General features: G+C 37.1%; 1 protein-coding gene across 5 annotated transcripts in view; it reads left to right on the top strand.

Moving 5' to 3' along the window:
- The window catches only part of CNTN4 (contactin 4), a 950,427-nt gene that overhangs the window by 224,949 nt on the left and 710,160 nt on the right, over positions 1-15,318 (top strand). The window lies entirely within an intron of this gene.

Below are 15,318 nucleotides of genomic sequence, written 5' to 3'. Positions count from 1 at the left end.
CGTTAGAAGCTCAGGGGAGAGGTCTAAAAGAAACGGTAGATGAATCCACGTGGAGCCATGCTGGGTTGCTAAATTCTCAGAATGGAGAAATACCAGATAATGCGGGAACTGTCAAACACAGGCTGAGCAGGCTCTGTCTCATAGCTCTGAGGGGACCCATTTTAATTCACAAGGCACGTTAATTCTTATCTCCCTCATAAACGCATATTTGCTTGAAGCATTGTCCCCGTTGTGAAATGTGGTTTGGACCAATTGCAGATAGCACAGTCATAAAAAGCTTTATCTCAGGGGTCACATAGATTGTGGTTCAAAGTTCACCTCCACCGTTAGCCATATGCCCCCATGAGAGTTATTTGAAACTCTTAGTTTTCTTAGCTTTAAATGGAAATAACAGTTTGTCCCCAAAGAACGGCCATGAGAGTTCAATAAAGTAATATTACGTGAGTGACCAAGACTTAGTAAACATCTTAAAAATGTAGAGTTCTGCAGTTGTTTAAATTAGAAGAGCTGCTCTCTTAAAATAAGGTTTCCAAAATTTCATTCTTGGGTGTGCAGTTATTGTAACATTTAGCAGTCTGTGTTTTCAGTACCGTTATTTTGTTAGTATTTTTATTTATATCAAATTTAAACTTATGTTCCTTTTGTTCTTAGCGTCGTCACAGCTAGATTGCCTCTGAAGTCGTGGTTTTATACAACCTAGTATCTCAGTTTTCCATTCATGGAACTATGGAATTAATATATTGACATGGTTAAGAAGGACATTTGTGGTCACATAAACTTCAGAATCATTATATCTAGTTCTGCTCTGTCACTTGGCTGTTTGTGGTAAAAGAGAGAGAAGTGTCTTATGATATATAGTGAAGTGATTTGAACTTCACTTTAACTTAACCAAAGATGTAGTGAGCTGCTTTGAAATGGACTATTATTTGTTTCTTCAAAGTCCATGTTCGTGATCTGCTGATAAGGACCAGGTATTTTGGGTGGCTATAGAAAGATGAAAGAATATTACCAACAACTGTACTTATTTGTTGTATATGCTTTGGAAAATAACTGAAGTTCTCCAAGTGGCAGTGTTCGTATTTGTAAAAATTATCTCTGCCTGTGCCACAAGAAGTCACATAAGATCACATTAAAAAAAAAAAAAAAGAAAACTAGATTATCTTACTTTGTAACACTTTACAGCTGTCAGGTAGTTTTTTCTTTTTAATGAGCAAAAATGAATCAAAATTTAAATAGTAAGCAGGGACTCAGATACTTTTACACCTATGATATTAGCAGCATTATTCAGAATGGCCAAAAGGTAAAACCAACCCACATGTTCAACAGATGAATGGGTAAACAAAATGTAATATATCCATATAATGAAATATTATCAAACCTTAAAAAGGAATGGACTTCTGATATATGCTGTAACATGGATGGACCTTGAAAATGTGCTAGTGAAATCTGTCACACACAAAAGGATATTTTTATTTATGTATGTATGTATGTATTTATTTATGGCTGCCTTGGGTCTTCCTTGCTGCGTGCGTGCTTTCTCTAGTTGCAGCGAGCAGGGGCTACTCTTCGTTGCGGTGTGCAGGCTTCTCATTGTGGTGGCTTCTCTTGTTGCGGAGCACGGACCCTAGGCACGCGGGCTCAGTAGTTGTGGCTCACGGTCTCCAGAGCTCAGGCTCAGTAGTTGTGGCGCACGGGCTTAGATGCTCCGAGTCATGTGGGATCTTCTCAGACCAGGGCTTGAACCCGTGTCCCCTGCATTGACAAGCAGATTCTTAACCACTGTGCAACCAGGGAAGTCCCACAAAAGGATAAATTTTGATAGAAAATTCCACTTATCTGAGGTCCTAAAATAGACAAATTCATAGCAACAGAAAGTAGAATAGAGGTTACCAGGGACTGAGGAGTGATTGTTTAATGAGTATAACATTTCTTTTAGGGATGATGAAGAAGTTCTAGAGATGGATAGTGGTGATGTTTGCACAACATTGTGAATGTAACTTAATGCCACTTAATCATACATTGAAAAATAGTTAAAATGGCAAATTTTACTTTAAATTTATTTTACCACAATAAATATATATTTTAAAATGAAAAACAAAATTTAGATCCTAAGATACTGAAAATCTAAATGCCTGAAACATGCTGCCAGCAATGTCTTTTTTTAATTGAGGTACTAGCTGTGTTTATGTAATGTTGTAAATGGATCAGAGCTTTAAAATGGAGAAAAATTTGAGGTCTCAGATTGGTGGATTTCAGATTAATGGAATACTGCAGGGTTACCAAAATTCAGTCTCCTGAGCACCCTAGCTCATTCTGACTGCTGTCATATGGGCCCAAAATTGCCATCTCACTGGCACAGAGCCTCAGCTTGATAAGCAAAGGTATTTTTCGTGCCTGAGCTGTCTTGCCTCGGAGGGAGTGATCTGGATTGACTGTCAATAGCAGCAAGCACATACCTGAAGAATCAATCTCTTCCATGTTAATTTCATAGACATGCACTGCTGGAACAATGATGATTACAGGATGAAGAGTCCTATAGGAATGCTGGCTGAGGCAACAAAATCAAGCCCCGTTAGCCTGTCTCTGGGGCACAGACTGTAAATGACAAGGAGAGAGAAAGACAGCCAGGAGAGGATTTTGAAATGGATGGAAACTGTGGGATCTGGGAGAACATATTTGCATGCCGTGGTCTCCTGGAGGTTCATGGAAGCTGGTAAACAAAAGCTCAGAGTTTTCCCATGAAGTGTCATTCTGCTTCAACTTATATTAAGTCTATGTGTATAGACTTTTAGATGTCCCTTTTTCTTCCATTTCTCAGAGCTCCTCGGTAGTGATGATCACCCATTCTTTTTGTTGTCAGGGTGTGCCTCAAACCAAATGAACATGTTTTGAAGCTAAACACATAGTCCATCCATTAAATTAAGTTTCTTTGATGCTTTATTTTATTTTTTGTCCTGGCACATTGTGGTCAAAGTAACTATGGCATTGAAACCGTGATTTGAATAAGCAAGCACATATACACTCATGTATCTGTGTATACTCTCATTAGTGCATTGACTCGAATTAAAATAGTTTGTGAACAATACAGTATGAATACAAACAGCTTCGGGAAATAGTAAAGTTTAATACTGGGCTGAATAATATTGTCTGGGTGTTTTTAGAAATCTAGGTAGTACACTGGCAATTCAGAGAGTGCTAGCCTAGAAAAACAGAAATTCTCAAACCAAGGTTATTTCCTTGAGATGAACTTCTCAGCTTTAGCACTGTTGACATTTTGGACTGGATAATTTTTTGTTCTGGGGACCTGTTGTGTTCAATATAGGATATTTAGCTGCATCCCTGGGCTCTATCCACTAGATGCCAGTTACACCCCCTCCACAAATCATGACAATCAAAAATGTCTCTAGACACTGTCCATTGTCCTCTGGTAGGGAAGGGACAATATTGTGCTGAGTTGAGAAGCACTGTGTAGAGTATGGTGTGGAGTTCCAGGGCCTCAGTTTTGGCCTGGCTCAGAAAGCTTAAGTTTTTGGAGCAGAAGGTGGGGGCAGAGGAGAGGAATGATGGAGAAAATAGACAATGTATCTGTAGTATTTTTCTCTTAAGACAGACAGACAGACACACACACACACACACACATTATGTACTACACCAGATGTACGTATTCTCTGTGGCATGAACTTTATCAGAACTTCCCCATTTTCTAGTCCAGAAGCATAAGACACTAACTTAAGTTGAGGCTTTCTCTATATCGGCCAGGAATGTGCTTTCTTCCAGATACTGTCTTTTGCTTTCAGTTTGAATTGTATAATTGACATTCCCTGGATTCAGTTTAGGCCTAGTTGAATCCAGGGGTTCACACTGTGCTCTCAGTAGGTGTCTCTCTGTGTGTCTCACCTCTGCTTCTCTCAGGCTGTTGCCAGGACAGAGGTAGGTGGCTCCTGAGAACCTTGAGCCTGCCCTCAAAAGTCCATAGATTAAACTCAGGGAAAAAAGTGTTTGGATCTGCTTGCATCTTACGTGTTCTCTGGACCCAGGCGCTTTTCCAGGGGGATGAACCAGCCTGCGTTACCCAATCCCTACCCACTCCTCTCAGCCCACCCTCACTGATCCCCCAACCCTGAAAACAGTCACAAAGAGTGATTCCCCTGCAAAGCAGAGATCTTTTATTTACTCTGTAGAAGAGAAAATTAAGCTGAAATTGCTTTATGAAAACCACCCCACCCAAATTTTGCTCATACGTATTTTCTTATTCTTTCTTTTTCTCTCTCTTATTCTTTCTTTTTCTCTCTCTTATTCTTTCTTTTTCTCTCTCTTATTCTTTCTTTTTATCTCTCTTATTCTTTCTTTTTATCTCTCTTATTCTTTCTTTTTATCTCTCTGTTTAAGTGAGGTGTTGCTTCTCTCTGCTTCCAAGGCATCCTCTTACAGTAGTTCTTAAAGTCTGATCCAGGGAACCCTGGTCAGGGCGATAACCAAGATTTTCAGGTGGCTGGTCAGATCCAAGCTATTTTTATTATAATACTAAGATGGTATTTGCCTGTCACTCTCAGTCTTTCACAGATGTACAGTGGAGTTTTTCAGAGGCTGCCTGGCATGTGATAACATGTAAATAAGACTGAACGCAGAGACAAATAGGAGAATTCAGTAAATCTGCTATTGAGTGACATGAACACAATTTGTGAAAATGTACCAACATACCACTCTTCTCACTATTTCTTCAGATAATATAGTTATTTTTCCATAAGACATGTTGTTTATGTTAGTGTGTAATATATTGATTGTTAAGGGAATTACTACTTCTAAAAGTTTCAGCTTTAATTTCTAATATGGTAAGGATGATATACATAACCCATACAAGTAAAAGCTCTTTGAGGTTCTCAGTAAATTTAAGAGTGTACCTTTTGAGGGTCTCAGTTGAATACCTGGGGTGTTCATCAAGTTTCTTCTGCTCTGGCTTTTGGATCTTCCACATCTCCAGCCCTGGGAGAACGATGGTATATGTTCATCTCAAGCTGCCCCAGTGTCTGTTCTCTGCCAGGCCTTGTGGAATCTTGCCCTTGGCACGTGCATTTTAGTTTTTAGCTGACAGCTCACGTGGACCCCTGTACAGATGTCAACAGATCCTTCTCTGTGCAGCTCCCTCCTTTTCATTACCTACCCTGGAAATTGTAAATTCCAAATAGCCCCAAACTCCAGTCTCTGCTTTACCCGGCGAGACCACGTTTCCAGTGTGGCCATCACTTCTCTTTGCTGTGGTTGGGAAGGTGCCCACAGAAGTCAAGTCGGGATGCGTGAAGAGCTGACATCACGTGCTTCTTTCCTCTCAAAGATCAGCCTCGTGCTGTCTGTTGTCCAACACCTGGAAACAGTTTCCTCAGTATTTTGTTCACTATTATAGCAGTTTACAAGACTAAAGTAAGTGTGGTGCTCATTACTCTGAAATGGCCAAAATTGGAAGCCTTTAATTGTTCCTCTATTGAGGTGTTTCTTTACAACAAGGGACTTGCCAGTGGTCAGATGCATGCTGGATGATAGCCAAATACAGTTACTTGTCCTTTGGGGTCCTCAGGGAATTGGTTCTAGGACCTGCCCCAGACACCAAAATCTGTGGATGCTCAAGTCCCATAGTCAGCCTTCTATAGCCACGAATTCCACATCCACAGTGATACAGGGCGAACTATATGTTTATTGAAAAAAATCTGTATATTAAGTGGACCAACACAGTTCAAACCTGTATTATTCAAGGGTCAACTGTATATCCATATGAGGGTGGGAAAATAGGAGAACTTCTATTTATGTATTTTACATCATTTAAGATAGTGTTTAAATGTCATATATATAATTTAATAGTACAATTATATACTTTAGAGGTAAAAATACATCATTGGAAGTATTATTTTTGTGCGTTTTTCCTAATAGAAGCATGCTATCAAAAAAACATGGAATTTCTCCTACAGTATTTGAACTTTTTTTTTAGAAAATTGTAACATGGTACAGAGTGAAAAGGTCAAATAATTGGGGATTAAGGAAACCATCAAGGAAATATACTTTAGCATATAGCAACTATGAGGGGAAATTGAGCCCTAACTTGGATAACCTTCTCAGTCTGAGAACTCATTCAGGTGACTTGGTCTCTTTCCAAGGACAGAACGAGGGAATAGGGTCTCACTTGAAACAAGGATAGGAGTGACCGCCACTATCTTTGAATTAATACCATGTGCTGGGCGCTGAGCAGTTATTATGGCCTTTGTTTTACAAATGTAGAAATTGAAGCTAAGAGAGACTCCTTTGCCTCTGGTTATACAGGAGTAAACGAGATGGCTAGGTTTGAACCAGTGTTTCTCTAACTCAGAAGCCTGTTCTCTTACTAGTTCACCAAGCTTTCTTGGACCTGGACTATATATAAAGCATTTATCTATCTACAAAAATGTAGGACACCAAGATAATTTTTCAAATGGTTTCGAATGTAGCAGTGCCTACCCTGGAGTTTAGTTAAGTCATAACTGATTTATAGTGACCTGGGGAAATTTCAAGTTGGTATGAATTACACAATCTTCACAGTCAAAGTGTGCATGTCTGTGTGTGTAAAGTGCTAAGTTTCTTTTCAAGAAAGCTAAAGAATTTGCCACTGACTAGGAAAATGTTTGCATTCTTCACATACTTGTGCATGGATTTCCAAATTCATGGCTATTTGCTTCAAAAGTAGACAGGGAATCAATCCTGGAAATTATTGTATGTGTAACTCAATTCAGTAAGTAGTAAAATATTACTTCTTTCATCCCCTTTGTGCTGTTTAGTTACTATTTCATTCTTCATGGTAATAACAAAATATTCGATGGTATTGTAAATACTGAGCTTTAAGATTCACTTTAGAGTTCAGTAGCCCTTTGTTGAGATGGCACTGGTCTTTTGCATCAGCAAGTCTCTCCCTCTTTAAGGAAGAAAACCAAGTCATTCTTTGTACTTTACCTTTTGTTCTGGATGCCTTTCCCTTCCAAGATACGGTGTTATGCAGTTAATGCTTCTGTCTTTAAAAAGAACCATAACATATATCTCTTTCTGGACCATGAACAGCAAGAGATATGGAAAAGAACACACATTCTCAAGTGTACTGGTGGGAAGTAGTACTCTTCCTTCAGAAACCCAGAATAAATCGATGTTCCTAGTGAAAAGCAGGGTAATATTTGAAACCCTCCTTATCCTAGGCTCATAGATCTAATTATTCATATAGAATTTCCCTTTTCAAGTACCAGTATTCCCCACATTTTGGACAGTTATGTACCAGGATCATATTTCTTACCATAGCTGCATACCATCTCTACTGTTGTCTACTTAACATTTTCTATAAATTTAATGGATTTTTAACTAATTGTGGATCTGAAGAATGCCTATATCAGTAATACAAATAGATGAAAACTTGTCATTAATGGAAAATAAACATAGAAATAAATATATAAATATTTACACAAACATAAAATAAATACACATAGATTTACAGTAAAATGTTCAGAAAATAAAAATAATGGTGTGTACCCCTAGAAGTTCTATGACCATATTTTTGAAAACTGAGATCCCCTGTAATCCTTATTTAGCAAGGTTGAAATTGGAGTTCAGAGCCCTTACCATGGTTTCCATTATATACAAGCCGCTTATGGCTATGAACAAATTTTCTGCCTGGAGGGACCAGATAGTGAGACTCTCAGGCCTCCACACTGTTTCCTTCACCCCACTCTCCATTATGTCACCCATCACGTATAGTTGTGTGCCGTGTACTTGATATGTGCTCAGGGAGTTGAGCTCTCACACAGCAATCAAACAGCATGCTGAGGTCCATGTAGCTATGAGAACAGGGCAGTGCTGAGCAAACTCAAAGAAAGAGTGAATCTGGGAAAAGTTACTTACACTCATAGAACTTACGTTACTTCTCAGGTAAAATGGGATAATACACTCTGCCTTATCGAGGTGTTTCTTTTTATTTAAAAAAAAAAGAAAAAAAAAGAGGTCATAGCCTTTACTGTGTATCAGGAGGGATTCTAAACACTTTCTAAATATTAATTTATATAATCATCATAGCAGCCCTATGAAGCAAATACGAATAATACCTTTGTTTAATACACAAGGAGAGTAAGGCACAGAGAGGTTAAGTAATTTGCTGAAGTTCACTCAGCTAGACAGTGGAGATCTGAATTCTGAAAGCCCGATTCTGCACTCTCAACCACTATTCTATGCTGTATTTCATCTTAAAGTTTATGAAGTTATCCATGTGAAAATATTTGAACTCTAACATCTATGGTTACTTTCTGCAGTTTTTGCTTCATTTCATTTGTCTTCCATTTTTTGGGCAGAAATATAGGTATTTTATTCCCCCTGTGGTGGTAAAACTGAGATAAGTAGCATGCACTTATAGGAAATATAAAATTCCAAGTGTCCAATATATTTTTATATCACATCACATAATGTGATGTGGTGGAATGTCAAGCATTGGAGTTATATATGACTTGGGAATGCAGAGTGACAGGTTGTCATTACAACTGTGCCGAATTTTTGTGATAATGGTGAACCCTTGCAAATTTCATTTTCTGGTTTTGCAGATTGCCAACCCATTGACTCTACCCCTGTGGTTTCCCAAGGGGAAAGACAATGGGATTTAGCCAAACTGATAATTATTCTTAATGGAAATTTAAAGGGCTAAAAAGCCTGCGTTTGGATATGGACTTCAATAATTTGAAGAGAATTATTTTCCATCTCTATTCCTAGGATGTTGAGGCTGATGAGGTAGTTTTTCACAGCACTGAATTGTAGATGTGGGTGCCTCATGAGGTAAGTCATTCAAATTATGAGTTAACTGATAACAGTTAGTGTCTGTATTTAAAGAGAACAGGGTCCTGTGCATCATGGGACGTCTGGCAATATCCATGTCATCCACCTACTAGATGCCAGAGCAAACCACCCTCACCCCCATGCCCCAATTATGACGATCAAAAAAAAATATCTCCATACTTTGCTGAAACATTGCCTCTGTTTGATAATCACTGACTTAGACCAATAGAATTTTTGGCTCTTTTATGCTGTAAACTCCTAAAATCAGTAACACCTTTGCACATGTTTTAAGACTTTAGATGTTTTGAGGATAGTATCTTATGGGCCAAAATGCCAAGCTTACAGTTCCAAGCATATTACAATAAAATAATTATTAATATTATGTATTCTCTACTAGTATTATCTCATAGAAATAAACTTAGGTCACATCACTGGCAGAACTTTTGAGAAATTATGTATTCTCACCCCATTTTTAATATTTATGTAATTAATCTCTCCAAATAATAATATCTGACAAATATAGGGTGTTATATAATTACAGAGTACTTTCAAACTCAATATTTTCTTTACTTTTCCCAGTAACTCTGAGGAGGCCTTTTTTTAAAACTCATTTTATTGATTAGTAAATGGAGACTCAAGAAGAGTAAATTTTGTCTATTTTTTTGTGAGTTAGGGAGACCAGAAAATACCACCGTTCTGAGTAATTTTAGGTGAATAGAGTTTTCTTGCTGAATAGAACCCTCAAGTAAAGCTCCATCTTGTGTATGAACTTTTTTCCATACTTGAGAGCAGTGCTAAAGACTCATGCCTGTGTCTTTTTCCTACTGTCCTAATTCTAAATCCACTTGCCACCATTCCCTTCTTCGATGTCACTGGTTGTTTGTCCTGGGACCTCCTGGAGACTGGAACATATGTCTGTAGTCCCTCAGGTGAGCTGGCCTAATTATGTTTCATCAGGACAACTTGAGAAGCTCAGAATCTCAAGTCCCTAACCTTACAACTGATCAGCCGCATAAGCCATTCCCATTGCTCTTCTCAGTCCCCTTTCTGTCTTAAATAGATTCATAGATCTCTAGGCCCTTAAGCATCTCCCACCCCTGTTTATCTTGTCGACAAGACCCTAGAAATTAGTCTTCCAGAAAATGGCTCTTCCAGCCAGACTCTTCAAGGAGATGGTGCCTGTGTCACCTTGATATGAAGCCTCCTACACTGTGTAATATTGTCATCTCAGGGAGAGCCACTCCTTGTTAGCTTAAATTGTCAGCTTTATGTTTCAGTAAAATAAATGCACATTTTCCCTACAGTAATGACTTTTCTTCTCACTTTGTGAAAACTGCAAGTACCCTTGTTATCGAGAGATAATCGTGTTTTAGCAGTGCCACTTACTGTGCCCAGTGAAAGTCCCAAGGATGTGATTATCTCTTAATAACTCTAAAGCCTGTTATGTATCATGTTGTATTGTTGTTTACGTTGAGTGTGTGTGGGGGAACCCATTAGTGATCTCTGTGGTCGATATTATACGTCATGATAATGACAAAAGAATCAAATGACCATTTGTTTGCTTGTAGCTAGACAGCACGATTAGAAATGCATCCCACTTCCCACTGGAAAATGCATTTAAATGTAATCTCTTTCTTAGTATTAGTTTTATAACCCGGATATTAATACTAAATTATGTCAAGCCAAACTAATGGAAATTCTGGAAATTAACATGGGTAATTTAATGCCTACATGACCTTTACCTCTCACAGAAAGGTCAGGTTGGGTTTTAAGTACCTGAGAAGGAAGTAAACACCCATGAGAAATACCTGCTGATTCAGTGATGGAAAATGCCATCGATAACTTAAGTAAAATAGAATATGTGTAAGGAGAAACACCTTAAATGTAATGGCCTTTGAGAATATGGACAACCATTGAATGGCATCTCTTTCACCTTACTCTATCTTTTCATGTTCAAACAAAGCAGTAAGAACAGACATCATTTATTGAATACCTGCTGTATGCCTGATAGCTTTCATACGTTCTATCGTTTTATCTTCACAAGAACCTTGCAAGGTAGTTAATATTGTTCCTCATTTACAACTGAGGAAACGGACATGGTAGGGGTTAAATGACTTGCTTGAGTTCATGTAGCAGGAAAGTGGTGAAGCTTAGACTCTGACCTGAGAGCCCATGTGTTTGTTATCCACTGATTATGTAAAGGCATACTGCACAGGAGGCTTCAGTGCAATCATAGACTTGTAACCGCTGTGATCATGTACACGTTTATTATTAGATACATACCTTTCTGAGCCCAGTGAAGGTGAAAGAGCCCACTGAGTGAAAAGATTCCTGTTTCTCCCTTCTAATTTTGCATCCTACATCTGTGAGAACTGAAACAATTAGAGATGTGTCTTCGGGTTTTTTTGAACATTTTCATGAGACTTATTTTCATTCCTTTACCTGTCACTTGGGAAGGATTGTTTTGTCCTGAATAAATTACCAACACACCATTTAGTTCTGAAGTATTGGGAAAGGTCTAGATCAGGACATTTTGTTCCCTAGAGTAAAATGATCCTTTTTGACCCAGGCTTTACCAGCTGCTGCCTCTTTATAGTTGCTTTTTGCCAGGAAGGTCTATGGTCATTCATGGATTTCTGGTTCTTTTGTGTTGTGATATAGCCAGTGCATTTGTGTTGATACCAGCTGATTTGTTCAGAGCTCTGATTTGTCCAATCTTTCTTTTAGTGGAGGGAGATTCATCCATTTATTAATTTGTTCGTGTATTAATGTCCTCTCTATTCTCACATGTGCTTTTTTATAATAAAAACCATCATTAAAATTTAAACATAACTTAAAATTATTACAACAGCAGGTAAATGACATGGATGGTAATATTGGAAAATATAATAAATTTTCAGTGATTTTAAAAATTAAATATTTTGTGCGTATTATGAGCCGGATACTGCACTTTACATAGATTATCTCATTCTGCCCTTATAAAAACAGTGTAAGGTGGGAATATAATTAGTATGCTCATTTTATGCATAAGGAAGCTGAACTTAAAGAAGATGAATGGAATGAAAACCTTTCCTCATGTTCTTGTTCAGGGAGAGGCTATTATACAGTCAGTGCATAGATGCATAGTTTCTTTGCTTGTGTAAAGCAGCACAAAGGTGGTATGGAATAATTCCTGTATTTTTGCCCCATTTCAAGGAATGGACTTGGATGTCTATCTACCTGATTTATCTCTGTGTATGCTGGCACATCTGAAGGGAAGTTTTACCTAAGTCACTTTACCCCTGATAAGAATATGGCTAGTCAACTTTTCTTCCAATAAGGACTGAAAAAACATTTCCTAATTATTAAATCAAAAACTTCTCAATATCTACCTAGGCATCAATAGAAATTTCTTTTTAAGACCAGCCATGAAAATCCACTATGGAAATTGAACTTATTTTTAGTGTGCATCCCTTACTATAACTTAGTTTTTAAGTTGGATTCATTCATTTATTTAGTCACCACGTTTAAAGAGCACATGTTTTAGACCAGGTTGTACTAGGCTCCGCAGCTGCAATTTGAAGAACAAGACAAATTAAGACAGGTAACTGTTTCCCCACAATAAATGATGTGTGTTTGTGTGTGGTGTAGGTGATAAATATATTGTGATTGTTGTCATACTGAATATAGCAGGAGCACGAGATCCAGTTTGGAAATATTATGGTTTTGTTAAAAGGGTTATTTCAAAAATATTAATCTGTTACTCTGTTACATTTATTTAAATGATTTTTGTTTGTTTTTTTGGGGGGTGGTAGAGTAGTAAACTTATGATGACAGCAAACCCTATGATGTAAGGGAACTTGCTGTGTTTCTTCTCCTAGTAATATTTTTGATTAAATGAGTAAATGCAAACGTAAAAACTATTGGCCTATAATAGTAAAGAATAGCTGACTATGATTCATATTCAGGAGCCAGGAAAATTTGTATATGAGGATTTCCTTGTAAATAAATGGATAGCGTGATGGAGTGATTTCTGTTTGTTTCTATCTGTCTATTTTTCACCTGTATGTTTCCCTTAGTTTCTTTAGACACAAAGATTGGACTTGATATTATTCATGGAAAGCTTGCCTTCAGTGGGCTTATTTCTTGACAAGCAATTGTTTAGTTAAGATGCAGAAACCTGCTCTAGCTGACAGAAATAGAAGCGCTATTGAAACCACATGCCAGGCAAAACGATGGCCGTCTCAGAACAGAAAACTAGACAAAACCTGACCTCATGAGGACTTGACTTGAAAGGTCGAGAGATGTGGCTACTTCTTACCCCTTTTACCTTATTTTCATTCCCTTGTTTCTCTTGGGGATGAGGAGTAAGGGTATATGTTATCTCAACTCTCTCTTTTCTCAGAATGTCTGATTCATTCCCCAATTCTCTCCACAGACTGGCTTCTTTGCCAGTTATTCCACCTTTACATGCTTGGACCTCTTGTTGCAATTCAATATCTCTGAGAGACTCTTACTGGCTTAATATGGGTTGAGTGTTCATGAGTGGTTCAAAGCTGTAGCCAATTAGGGTGAATCACATAGTGCGTGTGGCTTTCCTTTTTAGGAACTATGGGTAGGGCAAGTTCTTTTAGAAACAGATGTCCGTTCAGAGGCCTTCATGGGAATGAAGATATTCATTCAAGGAATCTCAGATATTCCTCCTTACTTTTCCAACCTTTCCATCCTGCTTTCCATTCTCTGTGGCATCATTCTTTGCTTGGTGGCACCCAACAAATCTGATAAATGTATTCATGATGTTAGCCCATCCAACAGGTAAATTCTTTTGACCAAGTTTCCCTCAGGAAGCAATTCCTAAAATCAAAGGGGTGGGATTAATGCTAAGATTTCTAGACAATGGGGAAATTCTTTGAAGTATGTGTTGTTTTTAGGTGCTGACTTTACTTTTTGTGTGTATACTCATTTGTCATGAGACTATTCATAATGGATGAGAAACTCGTAACAATATTAATATCAAGTTACTGGTTACCATATGCCAAGTAGTAGACTGAATACTAAATTGCATTATGTTACCTACTTTTCAATTGTTTTTTGAGGCTGAATAACATTATCCTCCCCACCTTATAGGTGAAATTGAGGCTTGTATCAGTTAATGAATTGCTCATGATCCCATGGCTAGTAAATAATTGAACCAATATCCCATCCCAGGCAGCTTTCTCAGAGATTGTGCTTTTAAACAAGTGGAACATAATTATAATTTAATGAATAAAGTTAGAGTCTGTTTTCATTTCAAGTCTGTGTCATTCCGGTGGATAAATGTAATCCTTACTTTCATTCTGTGAAGAAAAAAAAAAAAAAATGTATATGCCAAGATTGTAGTAATAATTGAAAAGAAAGAATGAAACCTTGACCAAAGTTTTTTCATTTTTGTTTTTAGGATAATTCTGATTTCAGCTGTTGTTTCTGATATGTAAGGTGGAGTTGCAAATGATGCCAACAGCTGTAAACAGAGCTTTACCTTCTTACCAGTGGATATCCTTAGTGTAAGAAAATAGTCAGGCTTTGAGGCACATACACATATATACAGCTGGTGAGCAAACATATTAAAATAAAACAAATAGTGATGTAGTTATGATTCATGGTTAAGTTGATAACATTTTTTTCTATTTCATAGGAAGCACCTCCTTAGATTTGTTAGGCTCATTTGTGACACTTTATTTTTTGAGAATATGTAAGAAAGGAAAGAAAAAAAACTTACATTCTTAATATATGAGCAATATAAAGAACACATGTTTGGTTTTTACCTTCCAGACATTATTGATACTAACCTGAAAGTAAAGGTAGTTAGGTACTTAATAAAGTGATGAACTATTATGGTACCCAGCAGGGGATAGCATAAGATTAAGAAGTGATAAGTTATTTATGGCTAGTCAAGAAAATACTATATTTCTATCCCAATCAAATATGCTATGTTTAAATGTAAATTAGATGAGAATAGTATAGTTAAATATGTTTTTGAGTGGCTAATTTATATATATCTACATAAAATGATATTTTCAGTTATAAAATATTAAAAGACAATCATTTTACTCAGAAGTAAAGTTAACCACAGTAGAAGCTTGGTTAGCAGATACACACATATACATAAACATGAAGCTACGAATATATACATTTACTCTTAGTAATATCATGTATATATTTTCCTTAGAAAAACTATTACTTCAAGGAAGAGTACTCCCAGGTAGAAAATTATTTTGCAATTAAAGTTTAACTTGGTGGATTTAAGAGAAGATATAATGCCATATTTATTGGAAGAGTTTTTGTTTTGTTTTTGTTACCTTCATTTTACATATTTATAAAACTAACAAAAACAATAGGATGCCTCCTAGTTCATTGCTTACCTTTTCGTTATTTAAAATCACTTTGTAACATATTTTGTTAGGAAATGGTCGCTCTTAGTGAATTTGAATACCACAGAATGTCACAGGCTCCAAGAGCTGGTAAACTAACAAAGAA

This window comes from Balaenoptera borealis (genome assembly GCF_965194805.1).
Source record: "Balaenoptera borealis genome assembly, chromosome: 12".
NCBI lineage: Eukaryota > Metazoa > Chordata > Mammalia > Artiodactyla > Balaenopteridae > Balaenoptera > Balaenoptera borealis.
The sequence above is the reverse complement of the archived record's forward strand: the minus strand, read 5'-3'. Positions and strand labels throughout refer to the sequence as shown.